Source organism: Camelus bactrianus, chromosome 1, assembly GCF_048773025.1.
Source record: "Camelus bactrianus isolate YW-2024 breed Bactrian camel chromosome 1, ASM4877302v1, whole genome shotgun sequence".
Classification (NCBI taxonomy): domain Eukaryota; kingdom Metazoa; phylum Chordata; class Mammalia; order Artiodactyla; family Camelidae; genus Camelus; species Camelus bactrianus.
In genome coordinates, this window is record NC_133539.1 from 77,000,086 (window position 1) to 77,026,858 (window position 26,773).

General features: G+C 37.8%; 1 long non-coding RNA gene across 3 annotated transcripts in view; it reads left to right on the plus strand.

Annotated features, from left to right (window-relative positions):
- LOC123614779 (uncharacterized) overlaps positions 1–26,773 on the plus strand; it is an 873,628-nt gene that overhangs the window by 55,248 nt on the left and 791,607 nt on the right. For all 3 annotated transcript variants that reach the window (XR_012508318.1, XR_012508313.1, XR_012508314.1), the window contains exon 2: positions 25,973–26,150. This is a non-coding gene — a long non-coding RNA (uncharacterized LOC123614779). The remainder of the gene's footprint in view (positions 1–25,972; positions 26,151–26,773) is intronic.

Sequence of the window (26,773 nt, forward strand, 5' to 3'; positions counted from 1 at the left end):
CCCATGTGCTGAGGGAATATGCATGTGTGTCTTCTCATTTGCTGTAAAATGTAGCCAGCCTGGTGGCACATTGCATCCCTTTGTATCCTACCTTCGCATGTCATCCTTCTTTTTTTTCTTTACTCCCAGCATTTTGGACCTATCCCTTCCAAATAAAGTGTTAACATCTTAATTCTCACCTCAGAGGATCCAGAATTTCTTAATAACCCCGGCCAAGACATTACCCAATACCTTCCTTGTGATTGAAGAGAATTCTATCTTTTCACTTTAAATTATACTTTATGTGAATCTTTCTGATACGTGAAAATCCAGTGGTGGGTTTGCATGCTGCGTGTTAGTGACCTGGAAAATTAAACATTTAATCTAAATCTCCTAGGTATACTTAGTTGGATTCCGTGCCATTTGCTATGAGACCAAAAGGGAAAAAGAAAGAAAACAACAATAACAACAAAAAAGCTAGCCTAGATTAATAGAGGTTTGAATTTTAATAGGTAAGGGGCTCCTGAGCCAGGAAGAAATACATCCAAAAAAAGTGTGTAGGGTTGTCTCTGAAAATAGGATAAGCTCATTATACTTTCATACAAAGAGAAACTGTAAGATTCTTAGAGCCTTCGTGTTTCTGTGTACGAAACTACATGTACTTTTAAATTTATTTTGTAAAATCTCTTGAGATATTTCCGAGTGCTGCAATACCTAGGCACATTTAAAATTAGAAGGAAATTTTGGCTTTAAAGTGGCAGGAGGTTGAACTGAATCTAGAAGTCTTACAATATTTTCAGAAAAAAACTCTGGCCTTGGAATTTGGAGGCCAGAATCGAACTTCTGGCTCTGCTACTCTGTGTGACCTTGGGCAAATTACAGTTCTCTCTGAGCTTCAGGTTCCTTATCTCCTGAATGGGGAGACTGTAATAGATTTTCCATCTGTAACATTTCTTGTTTTCCTTGGACCTTCGTGCCTCAGGGTTGAGAAAATTCTAAATAACCAGCAGCCTTAACCTTGAGGTTCACATTGGGTGCTCCATCTTTGTAGTTTTTGAAGGTAACCTTATCGTAGCAGGAAAAGAAAAAGATAACAATGGAATGGCAATGACTAATCTGTTATCCAAACCCCATATAATTAATGACCCATGTATTATAGAAGCATGAACTCTGTGGGAAATGAGTTTTATAATAACAATACTCTGTCAACTAAGACCTGAGGAGCATAGTTGATGCCAGTTCTACCCCTGTGAGAACTGTGACAGTTTTCCTGGTCTGATAATGAAAGGATGACTAAGCTGTAAGGTCTTGTATGCTCTGTTAAAGACTTACTGTCAACAGTGTTAATGTGCACAGTGAAGAAATGTAGTGTTTTGAATGGTTGATTTTCAAATACTAAATTATCATCTGTAAGTCGCCATACAGTCTTCCCAGAAACTGTCTTTCTTGAACATTGCCAGTGTTTTGTGTTTGAAAGTCTTGTAGATTGCATTGGGTACCATGTTATTTCTATAGGAAATCATTGACATTGATCTTCTGGCTGAGGAAGGCTAGGGTTTGAGGACAGACTTAAATTTTGCTTGCTACTGAGTTTGCTTTAGATGATTTGTAGAAACCTGTGGAGAATGTGAGATATATATATATATATATATCATTATATGTAAGAAAAGTTGTTAACAGTGCGTTACTGAATGTTGTTTATGTGCACTTCTTACCTTCCGCTGACTGCTTTGTCCACTCTCTGCACATACATATTTTGCCGTTACTTGTTCCTTCATGTGGTTTGATTAGCTTTAGACAACAGACAATGCTTCTGTAAATATCTAAGCAGAACATAGTCAAGAAAACAAATAGTTAAGAAGAAAGAAATATAATTGTTGATATTACAGAAAAGAGCAATGGAATAAAAAGCTGGATGTTTGATATCTAATGTTCATCCTGGCTCTAATTTACTGTATGATTTTGTAAAAGTTCAGTGAATTCTTTGGCATCAGTTTCCTTATCTGTAAAATAGGCATCACTGTACCTGATCTGTTTTCTTCACAATTTAGTGTGAGGGTCAGTGGGATGATTGATGTGGATACTCTTGGAAATTTTAAAGATTTTGGTCACATGTAAGATATTAAAAAAACAGAATTACAGAATTTGGGAGATGAAAAAAACCTCAGTTGAACTGGTCTCAACCCTAGTGTAGAAGCAAACTACTACACTGCAGTCAAGTAGAGTGGGTCAAAAGACTCTATTGCAAACAATTGCCAATAATTTCTATTTCTACCTATGAAGGAGCAGTGGTTGTGAGACTTTCCCTCCCACTGAAAACAAAAGAAAGATTGGAAAAATATACTAGATTGGTGTGGCTAAAGCATTAAAGTGTATGGGAGTGCATGGCAAATTGGTAGGTTAGTAAAGAGTATGTTTGGCAATAGACAGTGGCTTGTTTCATTGCAGTGTAGCAGTAATTACGGGAGATAAAACTGAAAGGGTGGTTGATATCAGATGATGAAGTATTGCAAATCCAAGACTAACCACTAAAAAAATTTGAATAAAAGAATTATAACTCATCAGACACTACTGGGGATAAAGTAGCATCCTCAAATTACTCACTTAATCCAAAAGAATACATGAAAAAAGGAAAAAGAATAAAAAAAAGATTGGAAGAATAGAAAAGAAATAGTGACATAATAAGTTTAAACTCAGTGATAACAGCCATTACGTTCAACGTAAATGGTCTAAACACTGCAATGAAAAATCTTTAATTGTCAGACTGGATAAAAAAAGTAGGCCTCAATTATATGGATTCTACGAAAAAATCTAAAAACAAACAGATTAAAAGTAAAGGACTAGGAAAAATATACCATATAAATCCTAATTATAAGAAAACTGGTATTATTAGTATCAAAATAAATTTCTAAACAAGGAATATTATGAGGCAAAAAGAGGGACAGTTTACAGTAATAAAGTACTCAATTCATGAGTAAGGTATAGCCATCCCAAATGTGTATTCACTTAATGACAGGGCATCAAAACATATGAAACAGAAACTTACAGAACTCAAAGAAACAAATCCACAATTATAGTTGGCAATTTCAACACACCTCTCTCTTAGTAATTAACAGAAGACTGAAAATTGGTAAGGACGTACAAGATTTGGACAATACTATCAGTGAACATGACTAGTGGACACTTACTGAACACTCCACCCCACAACAGAAGAATACACATTTTTCAAAAGGGTATGTGGACATTCAGTAAGAGATGCTGGGCCACTAAAGCACGTCTCAGTTAATTTCAAAGGATCAGGATCATTCAGAGTATGCTCTCCGATCTCAGTGGAATTAAATTAGAAACGAGTAACAGTAATACCTACTTCACAGCCCCAAATAGTTGTAAATTAAATAGTACATTTCTCAGTAACCCACGCTCAAAGGAAAAAAGTAGGAAGAATTTGGAAATATTTTAAACTGAATAAAAATGAAACATAATATAGTAAAATCTATATCCTGCAGATAAAGCAGTGGTTATAGTGATATTTATCCCAGGAAAGTGACTGGTTACACATTAAAAAAGGAGTCCTTGTAATTCACCATACTAACATATTAAAAAGAAAATCCATATGATCAACACAATAGATGCAGCAAAAAGATACTTGACAAAATTTGATTAACTCTCATGGCAAATGCAGAATTGAAGAGATTTATCTCCACCTGATAAAGGGCTGACATCATTCTTAACGGCCAAACACCAAATGCTTTCCTCCTGTGATCAGGAACAAAGTGAGATTGCCTGATCTTGTCATTTCTGTTCACCATTGTCCTAGAGGTCCTATCAGTGAAATAGAGCAAGAAAAAGAAAAAAAAAAACACATTCAGATTGAAAAGGAAGAAGTAAATTTGCCTTTATTAAAGGATGACATATTGTGTACGTAGAAAATCCTAAGTGATTTACAAAAAAGCAACGTCATAGAATACAAGGTCAAGATAGCAAAAAAAAAATTGTATTTCTGTATATTGGTCATGATCTATTTGAAAATGAAAAACAAAAACCATTTGCAGTAGCATCCAAAAACAAAAGGGAAAAATTTAACAGGCTGTGTAAAAGACTTATACACTGAAAACCATAAATATTGTTAAAATAATTTAAAGAAGGTGTAAGTGAATGCGATTTATAATGTTCATGACCCAATATTAAGACATCAATTCTCCTCAAATCAATCTGTAGACTCAGTGAAGTTCTCATGAATATCCCAGCAAATTTATTTTTGTAATTTGATAAACTGACTCTAAAATTTCTATGACAATTTGAAGAACTTGTAATAGCCAAAACAATTCTGAAAGAGAACAAAGTTGTAGAACTTTCACTACCTGATTTCAAGGAGTTTTATAATTCTGCGATAATTACCACTTCTGTATAGTGTTGGCAACCAGAGAAACATACAGATGCGTAGAACAGAACAGAAAACATACAGATGTGTAGAACAGAACAGAGAGTTGAGAAGTGGACCACAAATATATGGCCAATTTTCAACAAAGGTGCCAAAGCAATTTAATGAGAAAGCAAAGTATTTTCAATAAATGTTGTTAACAACTGGATATCCATATTCCAAAATATTGAACTAAATTCTTAACTCACACAATATACAAAATGAAGTTGAATTATAGAAATAAATGTAAAAATTAAAACTCTGAGACTTCTAGAAGAAAACATAAGAGAAACCCTTCTGACCTTGGGGTAGGTTATTTCTTAAATAGAATACAAAATGCACAAACCATAAAAAAATTGTCAAATTGAAATTCATCAAATTGAAAATGTCTGTTAGGGCCAGATGGTAAATGTTTTGGGCTTGGTAAACCTTATGATCTCTGTTGCAGCACTTCGACTCTGCTGTTGTGATGCAACAGATCTCATAAAAGATGTGAAACAAATGGGGGTGGCTGTGTCCCAGGAAGCCTTTATTTACAAAACAGGCAGTGTGCAGGGCTCGTGGGCTCTGGTGAACTGACACTACTCTGGTTTGACACAAACTGTATCTTGAGGCTCAGCAAGATGAATGATTTCCTCAAAATAATGAAATAACTTAATGGCAGAAGCCAGACAGAATCCCAGATTCTTCCTAGTTCAACTTGTTATTCCTTTTATTAATAAATTTGAAGGAAAGAATTCTCTTCAGCTTATAACTAGGCATTTATGCAACTGTAGGTACTCAAGTATTGATTCATGGAATTCCTTTTTTCTTATATTCAGTACTTTGATCAAGGCTTTTCTTCTGTTGGAAGGAAGAAACTGAAATTAAGCGACTTTGTGTTCTTTTCCCCCTTGTATTATTTGAAAGCTTGCTCTCACCAGCAGCATCATTCACAAGAAGATATAAAAAGTGATTTTATATTCATGTGAACATTTTTATTTAATTATGTCAACACAGAATCATGGCAGTTGTTCATATTTTGACATGATTATTGTGGAGAAAATCACCCATTAAGTTATTACAATAAAGGGAACATGACAGGCAAGCATCACAGAATCTTTTTTTCATAAAATGAGTATTTCAAAGAGAAAAACAGGAAAAGAATAAATATGCCTTTGCTTTGTGTCACTCTTAAAAAAAACCCTGCTGTGTTCAAATGAAGCAGAAGTGAAGGAATGAACCACTGTAGTATAGTTTTAGGAATGGAAAATTCTTAGACTAGAATAAACCAGGTATTATGCAAGGAATTTTACCTACATTTTCTCATTTTACCTTTATAGCACCACTTGCAGGTTAAGTCTAATTGTCTCTATTATGTGGATGTAGAAACTGCTATTCCAGGAAATTTAGTAACTTTATAGAGTTTGATGCAGCTGGGAAAGGTGTGGACCTATCAACTCAAACCCAGGTCTGTCAGACCATTAAATCTTTGCTTTGAAGTTTATGCATCTGGGAAAGAAAATAGGAAAAAAAAAAAACTGGGAGAGTTTTATAGAGATCCAATTAGTAAATATGGTCACAACATTAAACAATGAATCCAGACTATGTAATTACACCATAAACACTTGCAATGCCTTTTATTTCACATTGTAGATAATTACAGAGAGCCCGTATTCTGAATTCTTCTATGTTTGTATTCAAGGAGAGGGGAGAAAAAGTAATTAAAATACCGAGTGTAATTTTAAGACATGTGCACTGAACCATTTTTTGTTTGGATAAAACATGGATACAGACAATTACTGGCACTGCAAAAGTTGAGAGAAATGATCTGAAGTAACCTCTTTCCCCCGTTAGTATAGGTTAAAGCAATGACAACGGAGTAGGCTTGTAGCCTTGACAACAATTACATTGTTCCACTGGAGGCACATGGATTTCTAAGAGATTTTGGTGGTTATTTTATTATTAAGTTAGAAAAGCTCATGAGATCTCTGCTGGGGCTGAGAAAATGGGATTATGTGATTAGGTCGTGTCAGGCTGACCCTTACTTAAAGTCCCCATTAATGTCTCTGCAGAAAATCTTGGCAAAAGCAGTTTACTTTTCAGATGTCAGCATCTCTTTGGGACTATTAGAGGCATAACTTAAATTCAAGAAAGAAAAGCAAATATGTTTCCAGTTTGTGAGTGTATTTTGTAGGTTTGTAAGTAAATATAGTCTAGGCATGGAATTTTTAATTATGCTTCTGCAGGAGGTCTGACAGTAAGGCTTTTTGGTGGGAAGTTGAGAGCAAGGAGAAGATGAAATCGATAATGCCTTGAGCTTGGCTGTGGGTTTTCCCAGAAGAAATAATGCAAAGCCGTCAAATGGATGACAGTTTCTGAAGTCTGCAAGACCAACGTTCTGCGAGTCTTGACAGATGAAGCATTGCAAAGGCCACGTGGCACGGGAATTCCCACATTTCCACTCTAATTTCATCTCCTTTTTAAAAACTTTGGCAGCTGAAGTTGCAGCAGCTGACCTCTAACTGCTACTCAGAGGGAACATGAGTGCCGATCCAAGGCAGGCAGGGTAGCAGGCTCATTATGGAGAAGGGCTGTTAGTGGTCATAGGTTCAGTTGGAAGATGTAGAGAAGAGGGTTCTGTGCTGATGTCCGTGAGTGGTTACCTTATAGATATTTGGTTTGTATCTTCAAGGAAGCAGCCCAGTGAAGACAGACATCCCTGGATCTGAGTCCTAGTTTTACCACTGACAGCTGTGTGACCTTGGTCCACTTTTTAACTTCTTCAAGCTTATTTCTTTCTTTTTAAATTTAACTGAAGTATAGTTGATTTACAAACCTGTGTTAGTTTCAGATGTACAGCAAAATGATTCAGTCGTAATATGCTTTTTCAGATTATTTTCCATTTTAGGTTATTACAAGATACTGAATATTGTCCTGTGCTATACAGTAAATCCTTGTTGCTTCTCTATTTTATGTATAGTAGCTTGCATCTGTTAATCCCATATTCCTAATTTATCACCCTCCTCTCTTTCCCCTTTGCTAACCATAAATTTGTCTCCTATGTCTGTGAGTCTGTTTTCTGTTTTATATATAGATTCATTTGTATTATTTTTTTGATTCCACAGATAAGTTTCTGTCTGACTTATTTCACTTAGTATGATAATGTCTGTGTCCATTCATGTTGCTGCAAATGGCAATATTTTATTTTTTGTGGCTTAGTGATACTCCATTGCATATATGTACCATATCTTCTTAAACCAAGCATGCGTTGATGGGCCTTTGGGTTGTTTCACGTCTTAGCTATTGTAGACGGTGCTGCTGTGAACACTGGGGTGCATGTATCTTTTTAAATTAGAGTTTTCATCTTTTTGGGATATATGCCTCAGAGTGTGATTGCTGGATCATATGATAGTTCTATTTTTTTAAGGAGCATCTCTACCGTTTTCCACAGTGGCTGAGCCAATTTACATTCCCACCAACAATGTAAGAGGGTTCCCTTTTCTCCACACCCTCTCCAGCATTTGTTATTTGTAGACTTTTATTATTTTTATAATTTATTTTTATTTTATTGTTCATAGACCTATAGCAGTACATAGTTTGCCGCTGTTGGTCAGTGCCAGTGAAAACACGTGGGTCTTGCTTAATACGAATCCTTTGTAGCCTTTGTATATTAGAGGCCAATTCAGTCACATGAGTGACTTCATGGAGACTTTAAAGTTGAGCAGATTACATTCATTGCCTGAATTCACTGGTGAAAGTTGGAGAGGAAGTGAGTGTGCCAGTATGTAAGAGGCTCCTTCAGCATCTTGCCCGCACTCATTTTACAGCGACAGCCATAGCACTTCTGAGAAGGAGGGGCTTGAGAGTGGCTGTGCAAAAAGTGCTGGTGGCTGAGAGATTAGCTCTGAAGTGGCGTTTGCACAGCTAGCCCAGTGCCCTTACTCACATCGTGTGGTTATGGAGACTGTTGGTGGGAGTGTGTGATAAAGCTCCTCACGCCACTCACTGTGCCACAGCACTGCTGAGTGAAGGTGCGGTTTTGGAGTGCTTTGCTCTGAGTGACAGCAAACGATCGATCATCCACGTGATATATCCCTGTTTGTCTGTGCACGTAAAGCTGTGGTGTTTGGAGACTGTTTCAGGCTGAAATATCAGCCTTTCCACTTAGAAATTTCATAGTGTTTTTTGAGTGAAACAAACTATTTATTGGGTCCCAGGCAGTAGGGAGGAAGGGGAGAAAATGACACTGTACTGGTTCCAGGGAACTCACGCTTTCAGAGGAACTAAATTGCATTAAATCCCTCTTTCAAGGTAATAGTGATTGGCTTACAGGCTTTTTCTGAAGATAGAATAAAATATTTGCAAAATAACAAATGCAGAGCCCAGCGTGTAGTGGACTGTCAGTGAATGTTAGTTGTTGGGTTCATCACTGCTGCAGTCATTCAGAAAGAGGTGAGGCTTGTGTGGACTGGAGAAGTCAAGGAAGATTTAATGTTGAGATAAGGCTTGACTAGGCTTTGGGGATATTTTGATGCTTGGAGTCAGGGGGCCCAGCACAGAGAAAGGGCAGACACTGGCATAAGGCGGAGCAAGTCTGCAGGACAAATAAGTCTCCATCCTGGGGTGGGAGAGATTTGTTGGAGCAGCTGGTAGGGAGGAGGGTTTGGCCTAGATTTTGGAGGTCCTTCAAGGCCGGACAGAAGAATCCAGACTTGTTTTATGCGTGTTACACAGCTATCATGGTTTTCCGAGCAAAGAGCTGGCATGATGAAAATAGCCTTATGTAGAAGCTAGCTCAACAGCAATGAACTCCACAGATTAGTTCCAGAGAGACTCTGGGGCCAGGGAGGCCAGAGTGGATGCTGAAGCACATGACTGAGGATGTTGAATTTAAAGAGCTATTTAGAACATCACGTTTGATTTTTCCCCCCTTAATTTAATCTTCATTTTGAACCATAAATCCAGCACTAATAAAGAGAATTGAACGTTTTTTGCTCTCTCAGGGTGTTGGATGGAATCCCAGCAAATGGAATTTAATTTCTACCTAACCTGCTATCTAATACCTTTTGAGACTCCCAAGTCATATTTCTGCTCCTCTCTACTTGATCTGACACAGTGACAACAATATTTTTTAAAGCTGCTTTAGCTGCCCAGGGAAGAGTGTAATTGACCTGGCGCTCAAATGCTTTCCAGTTTGCAAGACTGGGGAAGACAGAGGTCACCACGATGTCCGTCATGGTAAACACGAAGAAAGAGTCCTCATCATTGAATGTGCACTTCTCTGTCAGGGTGTAGGACTCTGTAATTATCAAAACTGACTTAGGTTATAAATTTGGAGAGTTCCCTTGAACTTTATAGACTCAAGGAACTTGTAAACTCATAGCTTTTTTTTTCCCCTTGTTAAAAGTTAAGCCAATACTGCCAATTTCAGTGTCAGATCAGTCCATAGAGAAGTATTTGATTCTCAGGATACGGAAGGTTAGGGAACTGTAAGGCCAGTTATAAATGTCCACTAAACCTGGCTGCAGCCACACCCGGCCCTTTGTCTTCACTGCTGTTGTTCTGAAAGCGGTTGCCTTGATCCGGTTCTAAGATCAGGGACATGGGTAGGGCTGTAATGGCTCCACCTTCAACAGCTTCGTATGTTTTCTGGCAAATCTTCTCTGGGTTCACTGCAGACTAACCTCACTGACAGCCAGGAGAACTAAAAAGAATGGCAGGACTCTTCACCTGCGGTTCCCTGGAGGCATACAGTGCAACCCATCCTTAGTGACCTTGTCTAAGCCTTTAATGAGCCCTTAGCTAAACATTTTAACTCTTTACTTTTCTGATTATAAAAGAATGTTCTTTTTGGTTAAGAAGAGTCTAGAAAATAAGATAAGGATATAAAGAAGAAGATAAAACTCATCATAACCCTGATGCCCAGATGTAATTATTGCCGTATTGGTTTATTTTCAAAATACTGCATATTTGGAATTACTCAGTATCAGTTTTACGCTTCACCCTCTCACTGAAATTTTTATCTTGAGCTTTAAAAACATGATCTTAAAGTGGCTGCAGAGTGTTTTGTTGACATACCATACATTTCGGTAACTCTCACTTGGCTTGAATTGATTGTGTAATTTTTGTTGTTTTATAGAATCAGGACTTCTTCACTATGCCTTCTTGGTGAGTGCATCTGCACAAACATATGACCCCCATATTCACTTGGGGTGACTGAAAGGCTCTTATTTACTGGTGAAGACATTTTGGCATTCTGTTTCATTGCAAAGTATAACAGACAAGGGACTACCAGAAGGGCCTCCTTTTGGAGGTATGAGGACTGTGCGGGATCGAAGCTACTGCACAGAATACCTTTGATTCTTCTGCTTAGATTTCCTCCCCCAGTTTTCTGACTTTTTCCCACTTCTTTGGTTATCATGGGACATGGGCCATTTTTGGACAGTGTGATTTTGTAACCTGGCCACGGTCCATGGTTCCAGATTTGGGTACCTGATCAAAACTGGGCCAGTTAGCACCTTGTTCTGACTTTGGACTAAAGCTGAGCGATATCTTTGATGACTGACTGCTAATTGAAGCTGTAAGATAGGCTGCTTCAGGGCTGCTGGTGGCCAAGTTTACTGTCTTGTGGACAAGAGAAGGAGAGAAGGCAACTGAGAGAGTGAAAGTGAGGGTGAGTGAGTGAACAGCAGGAAGGAGAGAGAAATGAAGAGAGAAATGCTGGCATTTAAATAAGTGATTTGAACTGCTCCACAGACCTTGAATCTCATGAGTGTACTAAGGATACTTACTATAAAAGTTCCCTCCCCTCACCTTTATTTGTTCAAATTGGCTTTCTGTCACTTGAAATCAAAGTCATCCTAACTGTTAGCACTCTGCCTGCCCTTTTCCTTGGAAAAAGTCTCACCTAGATCATTCTGTTATTTCCTGGTCTGATTTTTAAGAACTTCTTTTTAATTTCTTTGTTCTAGAGGAGGAGCTTAGGAAACAAATGAAAGAAGGCTGTAGAGGAAGTAAAACATACTTTTAGAGAAGGGATGTGAGGTCTGTGAAATTTTACAATGAAAGTGATGACTATCTATGAACCTCCCCAGCTATTACAGACCTAGAGAGTGCTATGTTTGACTGTTTAGCCCAGAAAACTCCTCCAGAGCCCTGAAGCACACTGGGGCCTTGAAACCACATCTCCTCGTGAGATGTAGTATCATATCCTGATGAAGTTCTTTAAGTGTACTGCTAGAGTCATTGGACTCTCCGCAAACCAGATTCTTAACAAATTCCGCTTAAAGAAGAATGCTGTGAAGCTGTAAATACCCGCAGTGTGCCAATCACTGTCCTAGGAGAGCTTAAGCATGCAAAGGAACTTAAGAAAAACATCTTGTGCTCAGAAAGGATATATTCTCTTGTTAATACAGGACAACAGTATGTACACATGTGTGTACACCTGCTTGTGCTATGGGGAGACACTACAAAAGGTACTTTACAGTTATTTCTTATTCCTTACAACACCCCTTCTCAGCCTAATTACAGAAGAGAACACTGGTGCTCATCTAAGTCAAGGAATTGTGCACAGTTGTGAGGTTGAGATTGGACTTCATGGATCTTCAAAGCCTGTGCTCTTGTCTACTGAAATAAAATGTGCATCCTAAAAGCTGAGAGTTCTACTTTATTCGGTAGACTTTCTGAGGACTCGAGCCTCAAATCGCTCTAAGAGACTGCTCCCCCCAGACAAGGGAGAAGGCAGGATATATAGGAGCTTTTGCAACAAAGACCATGTTAGTCAGAACATCAAAATATTACTATTAATTAAAGAAGACCAGATATTTCAAGTTAAGGAATTTGTTGCTTTTCTGTGTATGGGAAGGTGCAAAGGTCTGGGCTCATTGAAACCATTCCTTTGATGTGCACCCGGCTGTCTAGGGCCAGGATCCTGTTTGTCCACATCCTGAGCTTCCTCAGGGGGCACTGTTGAGGGCGGCAGCAGAAGGTGGGCTGCCTGCTTGTCTGCGTCCTGAGTTCCCTCCACTCACTGTTGGCTGGTGGGTGAGGGTGGGGGCAGTAGCAGCTGATGACTTGATGGCCACAGCATCCTTTGTTTACTGATATGGCTGGCAATATTTTTCTTTCACACTCTTCACATTGTCCTACGCTTTCACTGCCTTATGCTGTCCGCATATCTAGTTAGGAAATAAAACATATGCACATGAAAATGTAGCCAGGGACCTCATCCTTAGAATCAGGTTGAGAGAAACAGGAAGCACATATCCCAGTGATCCAAAATGCAGTGAGTCCCCTGAAATGGGGTAGTTGTGGACCCCTGTATGTATGAGGTAGAGCTTGAATTGGTCCATAAAGGAGGGAATGGGCCTAGGCACTAGAGAAAAGCATACACAGAGCCTTCTTAGGTAATAGTTGCTGGAATGGTGATGAGATAGTGGCTCCTAAGAATTGCATCAATCTCATAGTTGATTATTTATTGGCTTGGTCAGGGCTGGGCCACCGGTCACTTTTATGGGGTCAACAAAGCCAACTGCTGAAGGATTTATTTAATGATCTGCCTGAGTAGCTTGGGAGATTAGGGCAGGCTGGTGAAACCCACACAGACCTTTATTGTTGTCTGCAAAGCAAATTAGGCTCTTCACAGTGAATTAAAAATTTCATTTCCCTGTGCACCGTATTTCATACTGGATAAGTGAGAATATTTAAATAATTACAATTTTAATATCTTAGAGTACGTCAGGACTGAAGCTCACTGCGTGTTTTCAGTCCTTGTTTTGCTCCTAAGAACAATACAAAGATTCAATTTATTAAGATCTTAGTCAAGCCAAATACTGGCTTTGAAGAAATGGTAGATTTGCACTGAAAAGAACAGAAGAAAATAACATAGAGAAGTTTTGCTGTTTCAGTTGTAGATCTCAACGGGTGTATGTGGCATAAACTCTGCTGTGATTACTCTTCTAGGATGAACTATTACATAGATAGTTCAAGGTGGATCTAAGCAGAGGAACTGTGCTTTAAATAGGTTCATTTTTACCCCCTTTGAGACACAGAAGCCTTTAAGATAATATTTTGGATAAAATCTTTGTATTAGTATACAGTGACCTAAATATTAGGTCCCTGGCAGCTGACACACATGGGATTTATTTTATGAAGTAAGCCACTGAAGCTCTGCATAAAGTAGGTGGTAATCAAACATTAAACCTTGGGTGTAAGACCCACAGCAGTAAGACATGAATATTCAGCTTCTTGGTTCTGGATTGCACAGCTTGGAATGTAGCAGTGGCTCATCAAATGTCAGGTTCTCCTCAAGTATTTATTCTTTGCACCACTCATTTGCCAATTAATCATCGGCTGCCTTGTGCCCTTGTTTATCCTGTTCTCTTGTGTTGTGTTGAAGCAGTATTGCAGAATGATTAATGCATGCCTGCTTAGAATTCTGACTTTGACTTTTATGTGCTGTGTGATTTACATAACCTTTCTACATTCCATTTTTCTTATTTGTCTTTTCTAGCTTTATTGAGATATTGTTGACACATAACATATGTAAGTTTAAGGTGTCCAATGTGATTTAACATTTATATATATATATATATATCATAAAATGATTACTATAATAAAATTAGTTAACAGCTCCACCCCCTCATATAATTACCAGTTTTTTTGTGTGTGGTGAAACATTTAAGATCTACTTTCTTAGCAACTTTCAAGTACACGATATAATACTGTTCATTATAGTCACCATTCTGTACATTAGATCCCCAGAACTTATTTGTCTTATAGCTGGAAGTTTGTGCCCTTTGACCAACATCTCCCCATTTCTCCCACCCCTCCACCCCCTCATCCTAGCCTCTGGCCACTACCATTCTACTCTCTGCTGCTGTGAGTTTGGCATTTTTAGATTCTACATGTCAGTGAGAACATACACTCTATTTCACTTAGTGTAATGCCCTCAAGGACAACCCATGTTGTTGCAAAGGCAGAATTTCCTTTTTTTTTATATAGCTGAATAATATTTCATTGCATACGTACACACTACAGTTTCTTAATTCATTCATTTGTTAATAGATATTTAGGTTGTTTTCATACCTTGGCTATTGTAAATAGTGCTGCCATGAACATGGGGTGCAAATACCTTTTTGAGATGATGATTTTATGTCTTTTGGATATATACCCAGGAATGGGCTTGCTGGATCATATGGCAGTTCTATTTTGAATTTTTCGATAAACCTCCATACTGCTTTCTATAGTGGTGGCTACAATTTACATTCCCACAAACAGTGCACAAGAGTTCCTTTTCTCCACATTCTTGCCAATACTTGTTATCATTCTTCTGATAAAACCCATTCTAACAGTTGTGAAGTGATATCTCATTGTGGTTTTGATTTTCAGTTCCCTGATAATTAATGCAGTTGAGCATCTTTTCATATATCAGTTAGCAATTTGTGTGTATACTTTGCAAAAAATGTCTATTCAAGTCCCCTGCCCATTTTAAAATAAGATTATTTTTTGGTTTTGAATTACATGAGTTCCATGTATTTTGGGTATTAACTCCTTATCAGATGACTTACAAATATTTCCTCTCATTGTGTAGGTAGTTTTTATATTCTTCTGATTTTTCTCTTTTGCTGTGTGGAAGCTTTTTAGTTTGATGTCGCCTCATTTGTTTATTTTTGCTTTTGTTGCTTCTGCTTTTGATGTCTTACTCAAAAATTATTGCCAAGATCAATGTCAAGGAGCTTTATCCTTGTTTTTTTTTCTAGTGATTTTTCAGTTTTGGATTTTACACTTAAGTCTTTAATCCATTTTGGGTTAATTTTTGTGTATAGTGTAAAATAAGGATTCCGTTTCATTCTTTGTGTGTGAATATCCAGTTTCCCCAGCACTGTTTATTGAAGAGACTGTCCTTTTTCTATCGCTTTTTCTTGGCTCCTTTGTCAAATGTTAGTTGACCATATATGCATGGGCTTATTATGGGCCCTCTGGTCTGTCCCATTGGTCTATGTGTCTGTTTTTTATGCCAGTACCATACTGTTTTGATTACTATAGCTTTGTAGTAAAGTTTGGAATCAGGAAGTGTGATGCCTCCAGCTTTATTCTTCCTCAAGATTGCTTTGGTTATTTGGATTTTTGTTGTTGTTGTTTCTTGTGAATTTTAGGGTTGTTTTTCTTTTTGGGGGAAAAATGCCATTGGAATTTTGATAGGGATTACATTGAATCTATAGATGGGTTTGCATAATATGGACATTTTAATTATATTAATTCCTCCAGTCCATGAACAGAGGATATCTTTTCATTCATTGCTGTCTTCCTCAATTTCTTCCATTAATGTCTTACAATTTTCTGAGTACATATTGTTCACCAACTTGGTTAAATTTATTTCTATGTATTTCATTATTTTTTGATGCTATTGTAAATAGGATTGTTTCCTTTACTTCTTCTTAAGGTAGTCTATTGTTAGTATATAGAAACACAAATGATTTTTGTATGTTGTTTTTCTGTTCTACAATATTACTGAATTCATTGTTCTAGTAGTTTTTTGGTGATGTCTTTAGAAATTTTTGTATGTAAGATTATATCATATGCAAACAGAGGCAATATTACTTCTTCCTTTCCAACTAGGATGCCTTTTATTTCCTTTTCTTGCCTAATTGATCTGGCTTGGACTTCCAGTGCTATGCTGAGTAGAAGTGTGAGAGTGGATACTCTTGTTCCTCATGTTAGTGGGAAAGATTTCACTCTTTATCATTTAGTGTGATGTTAGCTTTGGGTTTATTTATTTATTTTTAATTAAAGTATAGTTGATTTACAATGTTGTGTCAGTTTCTGGTGTACAGAAAGTGATTCATATGTATATATTCTTTTTCATTTTATTTTCCATTTTGGTTTATTACAGGATGTTGAATATAGTTCCCTGTGTTACAGTAAGACCTTTTTGCTGTTTTTCTGTTTTACTATATTTTGTGTTTTTTTTTCTTAAAAAAATTTTTTTTTTATTGAAGTGTAGTTGATTTACAATGTTAGTGTCAGGTGTATAGCAAAGGATCCACTTATACATGTACATACACACACACATATATATTTTTTCAAGTTCCTTTCCATTATAGTTTATTATAACAAACTGAATATAATTCCCTGTGCTATAAAGTAGGTCCTTGCTGTTTATCTATTTTATATATAGTAATATGTATCTATTAATCCCAAACTTCTAATTTATCTCTCTCAAGCCTTTTCCCTTTTGGTAACCATAGTTTGTTTTTTATGTCCATGGGTCTATTTTTGATTTATAAATAAAATTTGCATTATTGTTGAAGATTCCACTTATAAGAGATATCATATGATATTTGTCTTTGTGTGACTTCACTGAATATAATAATTTTTAGGTCCATCCACATTGCTGCAAATGGCATTATTCATTCTTTTTTATAGCTGAGTAGTATTCCATTGTATCTATATGCCACATATTCCATTGTGTATACATACCACATATTCTTTTTTAAAATTTAAGTATAGTTAGTTACAATGTGTCAATTTCTAGTGTACAGCACAATGCCCTAGTGATGCATATACATACATACATTTTCATATTCTTTTCCATTAAAAGTTATTACAAGATATTGAGCATAGTTCCCCGTGCTATATAGAAGATACTTTTTTAAAAAATCTATTTTTATATATAGTGGCTAACGTTTGTAAATCTCAAACTCTCAAATTTATCCCTTTCCCCAGTAACCATAAGATTGTTTACTATGTCTGTGAGTCTGTTTCTGTTTTGTAGATGAGTTCATAGTGTCCTTTTTTCCCCTTAGATTCCACGTATGACTAATGTTATATGATATTTTTCTTTCTCTTTCTGGCTTACTTCAGTTAGTATGTCAATCTCTAGGTCCACCATGTTGCTGCAAATGGTATTGTTTTATTCTTTTTTATGGCCGAGGTAGTATTCCATTGTATGAATATACCACAACTTCTTTATCCAGTCATCTGTTGATGGACGTTTAGGTTGTTTCCATGTCTTGGCTACTGTAAATAGTACTGCTATGATCCATTGGGATGCATGTGTCTTTTCAAACTACAGTTTTCTCCAGATATATGCCCAGGAGTGGGATTGCTGGATCATATGAAAAGCCTATTTTCAGTTTTTTAAGGAACCTCCATACTGTCCTTTGTAGTGGCTGTACCAATTTACATTTACACCAATAGTATAGGAGGGTTTCTTTTTCTCCATACCCTTTCCAGCATTTATTACTTGTAGACTTTTTAATGATGGCCATTCTGATGGGTGTGAGGTTATATGTTATTGTAGTTTTGATTTGCATTTCTTCAGTAATTAGTGCATCTTTTCATTTGCCTGTTGGCCATCTGGATGTCTTCTTTGAAATGTCTATGTAGGTCTTCTGCCCACTTTTTGATTAGGTTGTTTGTTTCTTTGATATTGAGTTGTATGAGCTATTTGTATATTTTGGAAATTAAGCCCTCATTGGTCACATTCTTTGCAAATATTTTCTCCCAATTCATTGGTTGCCTTTTTGTTTTGTTTATGGTTTTCTTTGCTGTGCAAAGGCTTATAAGTTTGTTTAGGTCCTATTTGTTTATTTCTGCTTTTATTTCTATTAGCTTGAGAGACTGACCTAAGAAAACATTGCTATGATTTATGTCAGAAAATGCTTTGCCTATGTTCTCTTTTAGGAGGTTTATTGTATCATGTTTTATATTTAGGCCTTTAAGCCATTTTGAGTTTATTTTTGTGTATGGTATGTGGACGCGTTCTAATTGACATGACTTGCTGAAGAAACTAACTTTTCTCCATTGTATATTCTTGCCTCCTTTGTTGAAGATTAATTGACCATAGGTGTGTAGGTGTATTTGTGGGCTCTTTATTCTGTTCCATTGACCCATATATCTGTTTTTGTGCCAATTACCATACTGCTTTGATTTCTGTAGCTCTGTAGTATTATCTGATGTCAGGTGGGTTATGTCTCCAGCTTTGTTCTTTTTCCTCAGCGTTGTTTTAGAGATCCTGGTCTTTTTGGTTCCATATACATTTTAGGGATTATTTGTTCTAGTTTTGTGAAAAATGCCATGGGTTATTTGATAAGGATCACATTAAACCTGCAGATTGCTTTGAGTAGTATGACCATTTTGGCAATATTAATTCTTCCAATCTGACAGCATGGGATATCTTTTCATTTCCTTGAATTATCTTCAGTTTCCTTTATCAGTGTTTTATACTTCTCAGCATTCAGTCTTTCACCTCCTTGGTCCAGTTTATTCCTAAGTATTTTTTTGGTCAAATTTTAAAAGGTATTTTTTTTTTTTTAACTTTCCCTTTTTGACATTTCATTGTTAGGGTAAAGAAATTCCACAGATTTCCATATGCTAATCTTGTATCCTGCTACCTTGCTGAAATCATTTATCAGTTCCAGTAGTTTTTGTGGTTTTCTATATATAATATCATGTTATCCACATATAATGACAATTTTACCTCTTCTCTCCCAATTTGGATACTTTTTATTTCTTTTTCTTGTCTGATTGCTGTGGCTAGGAATTCCAGTACTATGTTGAATGGAAATGGTGAGAGTGGGTGTCCTTGTCTTGTTCCAGAGTTTAGTGGGATGGCTTTCAACTTTTCACTGTTGAGTATTATGTTGGCTGTGGATTTGTCATTAAATAGCTTTTATTATGTTGAGATACATTCTTTCTGTACCTGCTTTAGTAAGAGTTTTTATCATGAATGGGTGCTGAATTTCATCAAATGTTTTTTCTGTATCTATTGAGATGATCATGTGATTTTTGTCCTTTTTTGGTTTGTTTTTTAATGTGGTGTATCTTGTTGATTGATTTGAGTTTATTGAACCATTCTAGTGACCCTGGGATGAATCCAGCTTGATCATGGTGTATGATCCTTTTTATGTGTTGTTGGATTCTGTTTGATAATATTTATTGAGAATTTTTACATCTATATTCATCAAAGATACTGGTCTTTAATTTTTTTTTTTTGTTATTTTCTTTGTCTGGTTTTGGTATCAAGGTGATAGTGGCTTCATAGAGTAGCTTTGGAAGTGTTCCCTCATCTTTAATTTTTTGGAAGAGTTCGAGATGGATTGGTATAAGTTCTTTGTATGTTTGGTAGAATTTCCCAGAGAAGCCATCTAGTCCTGGACTTTTGTTTGCCGGGAATTTTTATAATTACAGATTCTATTTCACCTCTAGTGATCGGTCTGTTCAAATTATCTGTTACTTCTCATCTCAGTCTTGGTGAGCTGCATGTTTCTAGAAACTTGTCCACTTCTTGTAGGTTGTATAATTTATTGACATATAATTGTTCATAGTATTCTCATGGTTTTTTGTATTTCTGTGGTATTGGTTGTTATTTCTCCTATTTTATTTCTTACTTTATTTGGGTCCTCTCTCTTTTGGTGAGCCTGGCCAGAGTTTTGTTGGTTTTGTGTACCCTTTCAAAGAATCAGGTCTTGGATGTATTGATTTTTTTTCTATTGTGTTAACAAAGGGCTTTGCACATAGTAGGTACTTGATATACACAAAGGGTATGAATTTTAAAAGCCACTTACTCAAGCCTATCAAAGTACCTAATTTCTTAATTTTTTTGGTCACTGAAATTAGTATATATGTTACTGGATATTTCATCTAGTGGCAGAAACGTAATCTTACACAACTTGGATTAATGTCAGTCACTTCTGGGTTTTCTAATTCAACTCAATTTCCCCCCTACTCATCCTTCCTTGAGAAGATGGAGACTTGGGGAACAACTTATGTAGTGCTACCCTGTTGATAAGAAATGGTGGTGTCTGGTCTTCATTTGTTATCACCTGTCTTTGCTTGCATTTACTGCTAACGTACAGCACTTGGCTGTGTTAGTGTTAATCCTAACTGGTAGCCCTTGAAGACCTGGGAACCCAGTTAGCATCAAGCTCACATGGTCCACGTCCTATCAACTTTCCATGATACCTTATGGAGACAACAAAACCCTTATGGAATTCCTATGTTCAAGAGCATGTTTACTCATCTCTTAAAATAATGGGAAAATCTTAATCCCTTTGGGGATGCTTGAGATTCCCTATGAAGCTATTACAGACTCTCCAGTCACAGAACTCCATGTAACCATCTGCACTCTTCTGTGCTTTGCTTTGGTACTGTAGGAAATTAAATAGGATTTGGTGTCCTTTTGGTGCTCCAGAGGACAGAATCTCCTATTATGTACCATGCATGTTGCTGTGAGGAATTCCAAAGAGCTTGGGATCCTCCAAGGGTTCCAGATCTTCTGTCCTGTGCCATGGTATTGTGAGGAAATCTGTAAGGCTTGGGGTCCTTTAGGAATTCCAGATCCAGCAGGCTGTGCTACCATATTTACTATATTCCTGTCATACCATGCAGGTAATGGATATTCTCCTCAAGGCTTTCCACTCCCATATAGCAGGCCTGAGTGTATCTTTTTAATCTACTATGTTGAACTTTCTTCTATGCTTAACTAACTCATCACATCTACCCAGCTCAGAGTTTTCTCTCAATGGTGGAAGTTCAGGTGATGAAGAGAAGAGTGAGATGAGGGATTGACTCCCTTCTCAGAGGCCTGTAGCTGTCCAGATTGATTGGTAGAGAGTAAACATAAGTTGATTGCAGAGACAACTCCATTGCTGCCCATACTTATTACACATTGTATTATGTATTACATATTGATTAACCTCTCTCTGTAATCTTATGTATAGTAAATTAACATTCAACCATTATGAAAAAATATTTACTGAACATATACTATATGCTAAGCCCTGTTCTAGGAGCAGGAAAGGTACAAAATAGGCATTGTTTGTGACCTCTAGATCTTAGTCTGGACAGGGATCAGTTGCGTTATACTGGAGTGAGTACTATAATAGAGGGATTATACAGTGGAAACACAAAGGAGGAAGGCACAATAAAGGCTTCACAGAGGAGGTGTTTATCCCTGAGTCTTAAAATATGTGTGATATTTATAGGACATTTGAAGTTTTAAGGCTGATCAAGGAAAAAACGGTGACCTCAAGGTGGCAGTAGCACAGACAAGCTTATTCGGGCACTACTTGGTCGAGTTTGCGTGCGGTGGGAATTGCTCACAGAAGTCCATCCACAGGCTATAGCACCTGAGTGGTGGGGTAGTGGAGGTGGTGGGGGAGTTAGAAAGGGATGGGATGGGTGGGTGTAGAATGGAGTGGGATGGTGGCAACCATCCAGAAGGGGAGAAGGGCAAGGGAACTGGAAAGAATGGTATTGGAGAGAGGGCATGTGTGTCCCGGTGATATTGCTCAGCTGCATGGCAGGGAGTCCCTGGGTCTGAGAGCTCCAAAGAGCAGCAGGGACTTGGGTCTTTATAAATACAAGGTTTACCTTATCTGTGGCTAGCAGATGGTAGACACAGTTTTGCAGGGTGTGCAAAGCAGCAGGCTCTAAATGGCTAAAAGTCTGCTTTTTTGGGCAATATTTTAAAAATTTGAATGTGTAAAAATTTGAGTTTGGCACAGCAAGCTTTTGAGCTAATGGGTCTCAGCCTTGCTGTACAGAATAAATAACTTAGGGGCGACCATACAGAGGCCATCACTGGACCACTTATATAACAATATTTCTATAGGCAGAGAGGGATATTTTATGCAGAGGAACTCCACATTCAAAGACCTTGAGGAGTGAGAATACAGGGCATGATTGAGACAATTTCAAGTACCTTAGTATGGTTGGTATATAACCCAAATGGAGCAGGTGGGGTTAGTATTGGGAATGTTGGAATAGTAACCAGTGCTCAAAGGGAGAGGACCTTTTTAGCCATACTAACATTTTTTCAGCTAAGTTTGTTGAACCAACTTCCTGTTGGCCATGCAAAGGAGGTCTATACAAACATGTGTATGGACTCCTCTTGTGCCAAATGGTGGCCATATTAAATGTGGTTTTGTTGTTTGGGAAATTACCTTGATGAAAAAGTAATCTCTAAGTAAATTATCAGGCAAAGTATCCCAGAAGTCACAGAACAACAGAAAAGCTCACAGACAACATTACGATGCTTGAACCGTGATTTATTGGCTTATTGAATAAATTTAAAACTGAGAAGCAAGTGGAAAGATGGCATAAATTAACACACTTAGGATAAGGTGAAAATGGGCAGAAGGATCATCTTGTCTATACTCTGGAGTATACAATGTTCATATATTTTTTTCTTTTTCTGTCCATCTTTCTCTAGCTCAACAGCTTTCCCTGTTGATGTTGTGGTTTTTAAGGCAAATTAATGTTAATCAAGTGGATGCTATCCCATAGAAAGTGCACTTGGCCAACATATAAGCTTGATGTATAAGAAAGATGTAGAGGCAAGTCCACCTGGCCCGTAGCTGTTGTTTGCTATTTAGGCTTGTGAGCAAGTAGGGATTTTATCCGAGTTTCTGAGCGAAGACTTTGTGGAGCCAGAACAGAGATCATCAGTGGGAGGTGGATTTAGGAATTCAGGAATATCAAGTGCCTCGATGCTTTACGTCTGTTTAGCGTATCGTGGTTATTAGCTGTCTCTTGGCCACCTTCAGTGAACACTGCTCTACCTACTACAGCCGAACCTGCCTCACGTTACTTACTTATGAGCTTCATCACCCATCTGTTTTCTTCTTTTCTGCGGTAGAATTAAATGTCTTCGATAAGACCACAAATCCACCTTACAGTTAAAGGGGGAAGAAGGTCTTTCAAGCAGAAGTGTAGCAGAGCACACCCAGTACCCTGACTCTGTTCTCTGATCTCTTGACTGAACGTGTTTGTACCTGTTCAACTTGCTTACTTCTTTTCCAGACTCTTTTCTCCTCCCCAGCCCTTCTGATCCCATAGAAGAGAAAGCTGAGGCTGGTCTGGATGGATCAAAGGCTGCATAGATAGGGCCCTGTTACAGAGGGCTCCTCCCCTAGAATGTTTCCCATAGGTATAGAGAAGGAAGGCGGGGAACAGCTCTGTGACTATGTGACAATGGAGCTTCCTGGTGGAGAAAATCCCTTTGGTGGAAAGAGGAGTCTCTGGAGCTCGGTTTCAGAGTTTAAACTTACTCTTTCATTGAACGACCCTGCTAAGCCTGCTTCCCACTGAGCTCCCAAGTCAAGTGAGAGAGCGCAGGGGGTGGGTACTGGGGGTGGATGCAAGCCTCCAGGGCTGCCTGGATCTCTCTCCTCAGTGAGTTGAGGGAGGATCAGTTAGTGGCACTCACTGTGTGTTAGAGAGAGGGTGTTCCCATTCTACTTTTTCGGGCAGTTCAGCTTCTCTTTCTTTATTTTGACCAGTTTCAAACAGGAACAGCAAATACTTGTTCCTACCATAAAGCAGGCTTGTTGAAATTTGCCTGAAGCATCCCTTATGCCCTGACTTCCTCTCTCATTCTTTTCACCATCTTCTTTTCTTGAGCTGTTCTTCCCTTACCCCAAAATGTTGGTCAGCAGTGACCGAGGGCACGTCGTCAGAGGCGGTAGGTATTTGACCCAGCTTTCTTCCTTTCTTCCTTCGTTGTCTCCGTCCTCTCCCTGTCTCTACTATATTCACCCTAAAACACCCCAAGAGGCCATAGCCCTTGAAATACTAAATTCTTACGTTTGATGAGTATTCTGCAGGAGTAGAAAGGGAGCTTGCTAAATTACTGTATAGTAGTTCTGTCCTATTGCCACCAAATCAAATTGTCTAATGTTTTCCCCAGCAGTACAATTATGAAAATCAATGAAAGTATTTTTGAGAAAGAAATAAGAATTCTCAATAATCATTCAGCAATGTCAGATTATAAATTACAACCAGAATTCATTGAGACACTGAATTGACTCACCAAATTACACTTTAAGCATACATGTTAAAGTATATTTATCGAAAACCTTAGGTAGATTTGTTCCCATTTTTACCTGGTTTTGGCTATTCCTTTCATCCGTGTGGGTGGCAGCTCTTGCAACTCTCCACTAGCCTGTTCACAATCCCATGTCCTTTCTCATCTTTGACAAAGAATCAGGCCACATATAACAAAAGGTGATTTTTGGAAATTTACTGAAGATTTTTGGTTACAAGATCAGGGATGAAGTTCACAGTTCACATCATTTTATTCCTCTTCCCATATCTGCAGGTGGGCTAGGCTTTGACTCACTAAGGCTGAGACCGGCTGGGCAGGGCTCCAAACTGCTGATTAGGGCAAGGTCAGCTCCATGCATTTTTTTATTTGTTTTGCTCCAACAGCAAGACAAGGCAGGTTCTCCCTATGTTGATGACAGAGACACAGGAAGGGCAGGTAGAAACATGGGATGCCTCTTACAACCTAGTTTCAGAACAGGCACATGTCACTTCTGCCCACCTTCCACTGGACAAAGCAAATTACTTGGCCAAACTAACATCAGTGGGCCAGGAAATATACTGTCTCTACTGGAGAAACTGCAGTCATTCAGTGAAAGGTGAGAATGGAAGGAGAAGTAAAAATTTTTGAAAAAACAATGCAATCTACCACAGGTTAGACTTTAGTCTAAAAAGGGCTTTAATCAGCACTTTATCCAAATTTTTCGTCTGCTCTGTATCGGATACCCTACTGATACCTACTTTGCATTGCTAAGTCTTGGTTTACCATTTCAAATTCAAGTTGTAACAATTAGATGTTATCTAGAAACTGGTGGATGTGAGTTTTTAGACTCACCCCTGGTCATCCAGAGCTTCATTTGTTTTGTGTTGTTTAAGTAGTCCCCACTTGTTGGCTCTGAATTGCCACCTGCCTTGCATTTCCTTCATATTAGAAATGTGTATCTTTTTTTTAAAACTAAAACTTCTTGTCCGTCCATTCTTTTTTTCATCTGCTAAGGGAAAGCACTACTGGCATGAATCCATGAAACAGCCAATCAGGCCGAATAGAGATTCTGGTTTATTTCCTTGTTTGACTTGTCGCCTGAAAGAATAAGGAGGAATTCAGAACACTGCCTATTAATATCAAATAAAATTTTGTTTATAAAACCAATAAACTGAGACCCCCACATACTGTGAGATGTCTTTTATTCATTTATGTTTGACATAGCATTTAAAAAATGCATACACACACACATATAGATATATTCACACACATCTTATTGTACAATATGGGTAATTGACAGGAGTCCACTGTGTTGAGTTGTGTGTAGACTAAGTTTTTCTGCATTTTAAGAATTAGATTGAGAAAGCAAACATTTCTTAGTAGAAGTGTCATCTGCTTTCTCTTTATCTCCATTCATAAAAATGCCTAACATTCAAGGCAATCAGGTCCAGTAATCTAGAAATAATGCAGTAATCCCCATGCTGAATGTATCACACTCATCTTAGTTGTTCAAAGGCCTCCATGTATTCAGGTCTAGAGTCTACTCTTAAGAATGTGAGAGGCTCCAGGTCTTGAAAATTTGACCCCAAGTGAAAATGGCTTATTCATTCACTACTTTTTATTCACCAAATACTTCTTGAGCATCTCCTATTTTTCCAAAAGTAGATATGCCCTGGGTGTTACAAAATTGAATAAAGTGTCTTAAGGATCTTACATTCAAGTGGAGAAGTTGCCTAGAAAATGTAAGTAATTATAATGATATGATATGCTCTGTTCCGTAGGTATAAATCAAGTATTCTGAAGCAAAACAGAAGAGTTGTTTTTGGAAGAGTTGCAGAAGTCTTCCCTGCCTCATTTTCCAGCACACATACATGGCCTCTCAGAAGAGGAAGAGATTCCCTGTAACTGTGATTCAGTGAGGAGAGGCATCTGGAGGCTGGTCCTGGGGAAACTTTTCAGGTGAGTTTTGAGGAGTGGCTTCTACCTGCTAAGAATATATGGAGTATGAAAGGTAAGGCAGTTTATTCATTCAACAAACATTTGCTGTGTGACTGTTGTGAGCTAGGCATCATTCCCATTCTTAAGATACATTGGTGAAAACAATAAATCTCTGCCTCCACAGAACTTGTGGAGGAGACAGACAGTGAGCAGTGAACACAGTAAGTAAATGAGAAAGTACGTCGGAAGGTATTCCTCAAGGAGTTACTCCTTCTACACCTCTTGGCGATTAGATAATTTCTTAAGAGTTTTTGCATAATAATTGGAATGTATTTCAATTGTCTTGTTCTGTTAAACTGCACTTTCTTTGAATCAATGGGACATAGAAGAGGGACATTGTGGTGCTTTGGTTATACTTGGGTTACGCATTTTATGATGGTTACTTGCGTGCTTGTGTTTTCCGCCTAACTCTATTACGAGCTCTTTGATGGAAGAAACTATTTTGGTTTTGTATTTCTGGAAACCTTTACAATAGATGCTAAGTAAAAGCTTGGTGATACCTACAATGAGTCTTGTAGGATGAGTGGGCACCCAGGTGCAGTAAGGGCAGGTGAACTAGGATGTGAAAGGGTAGGAAGAAAAGA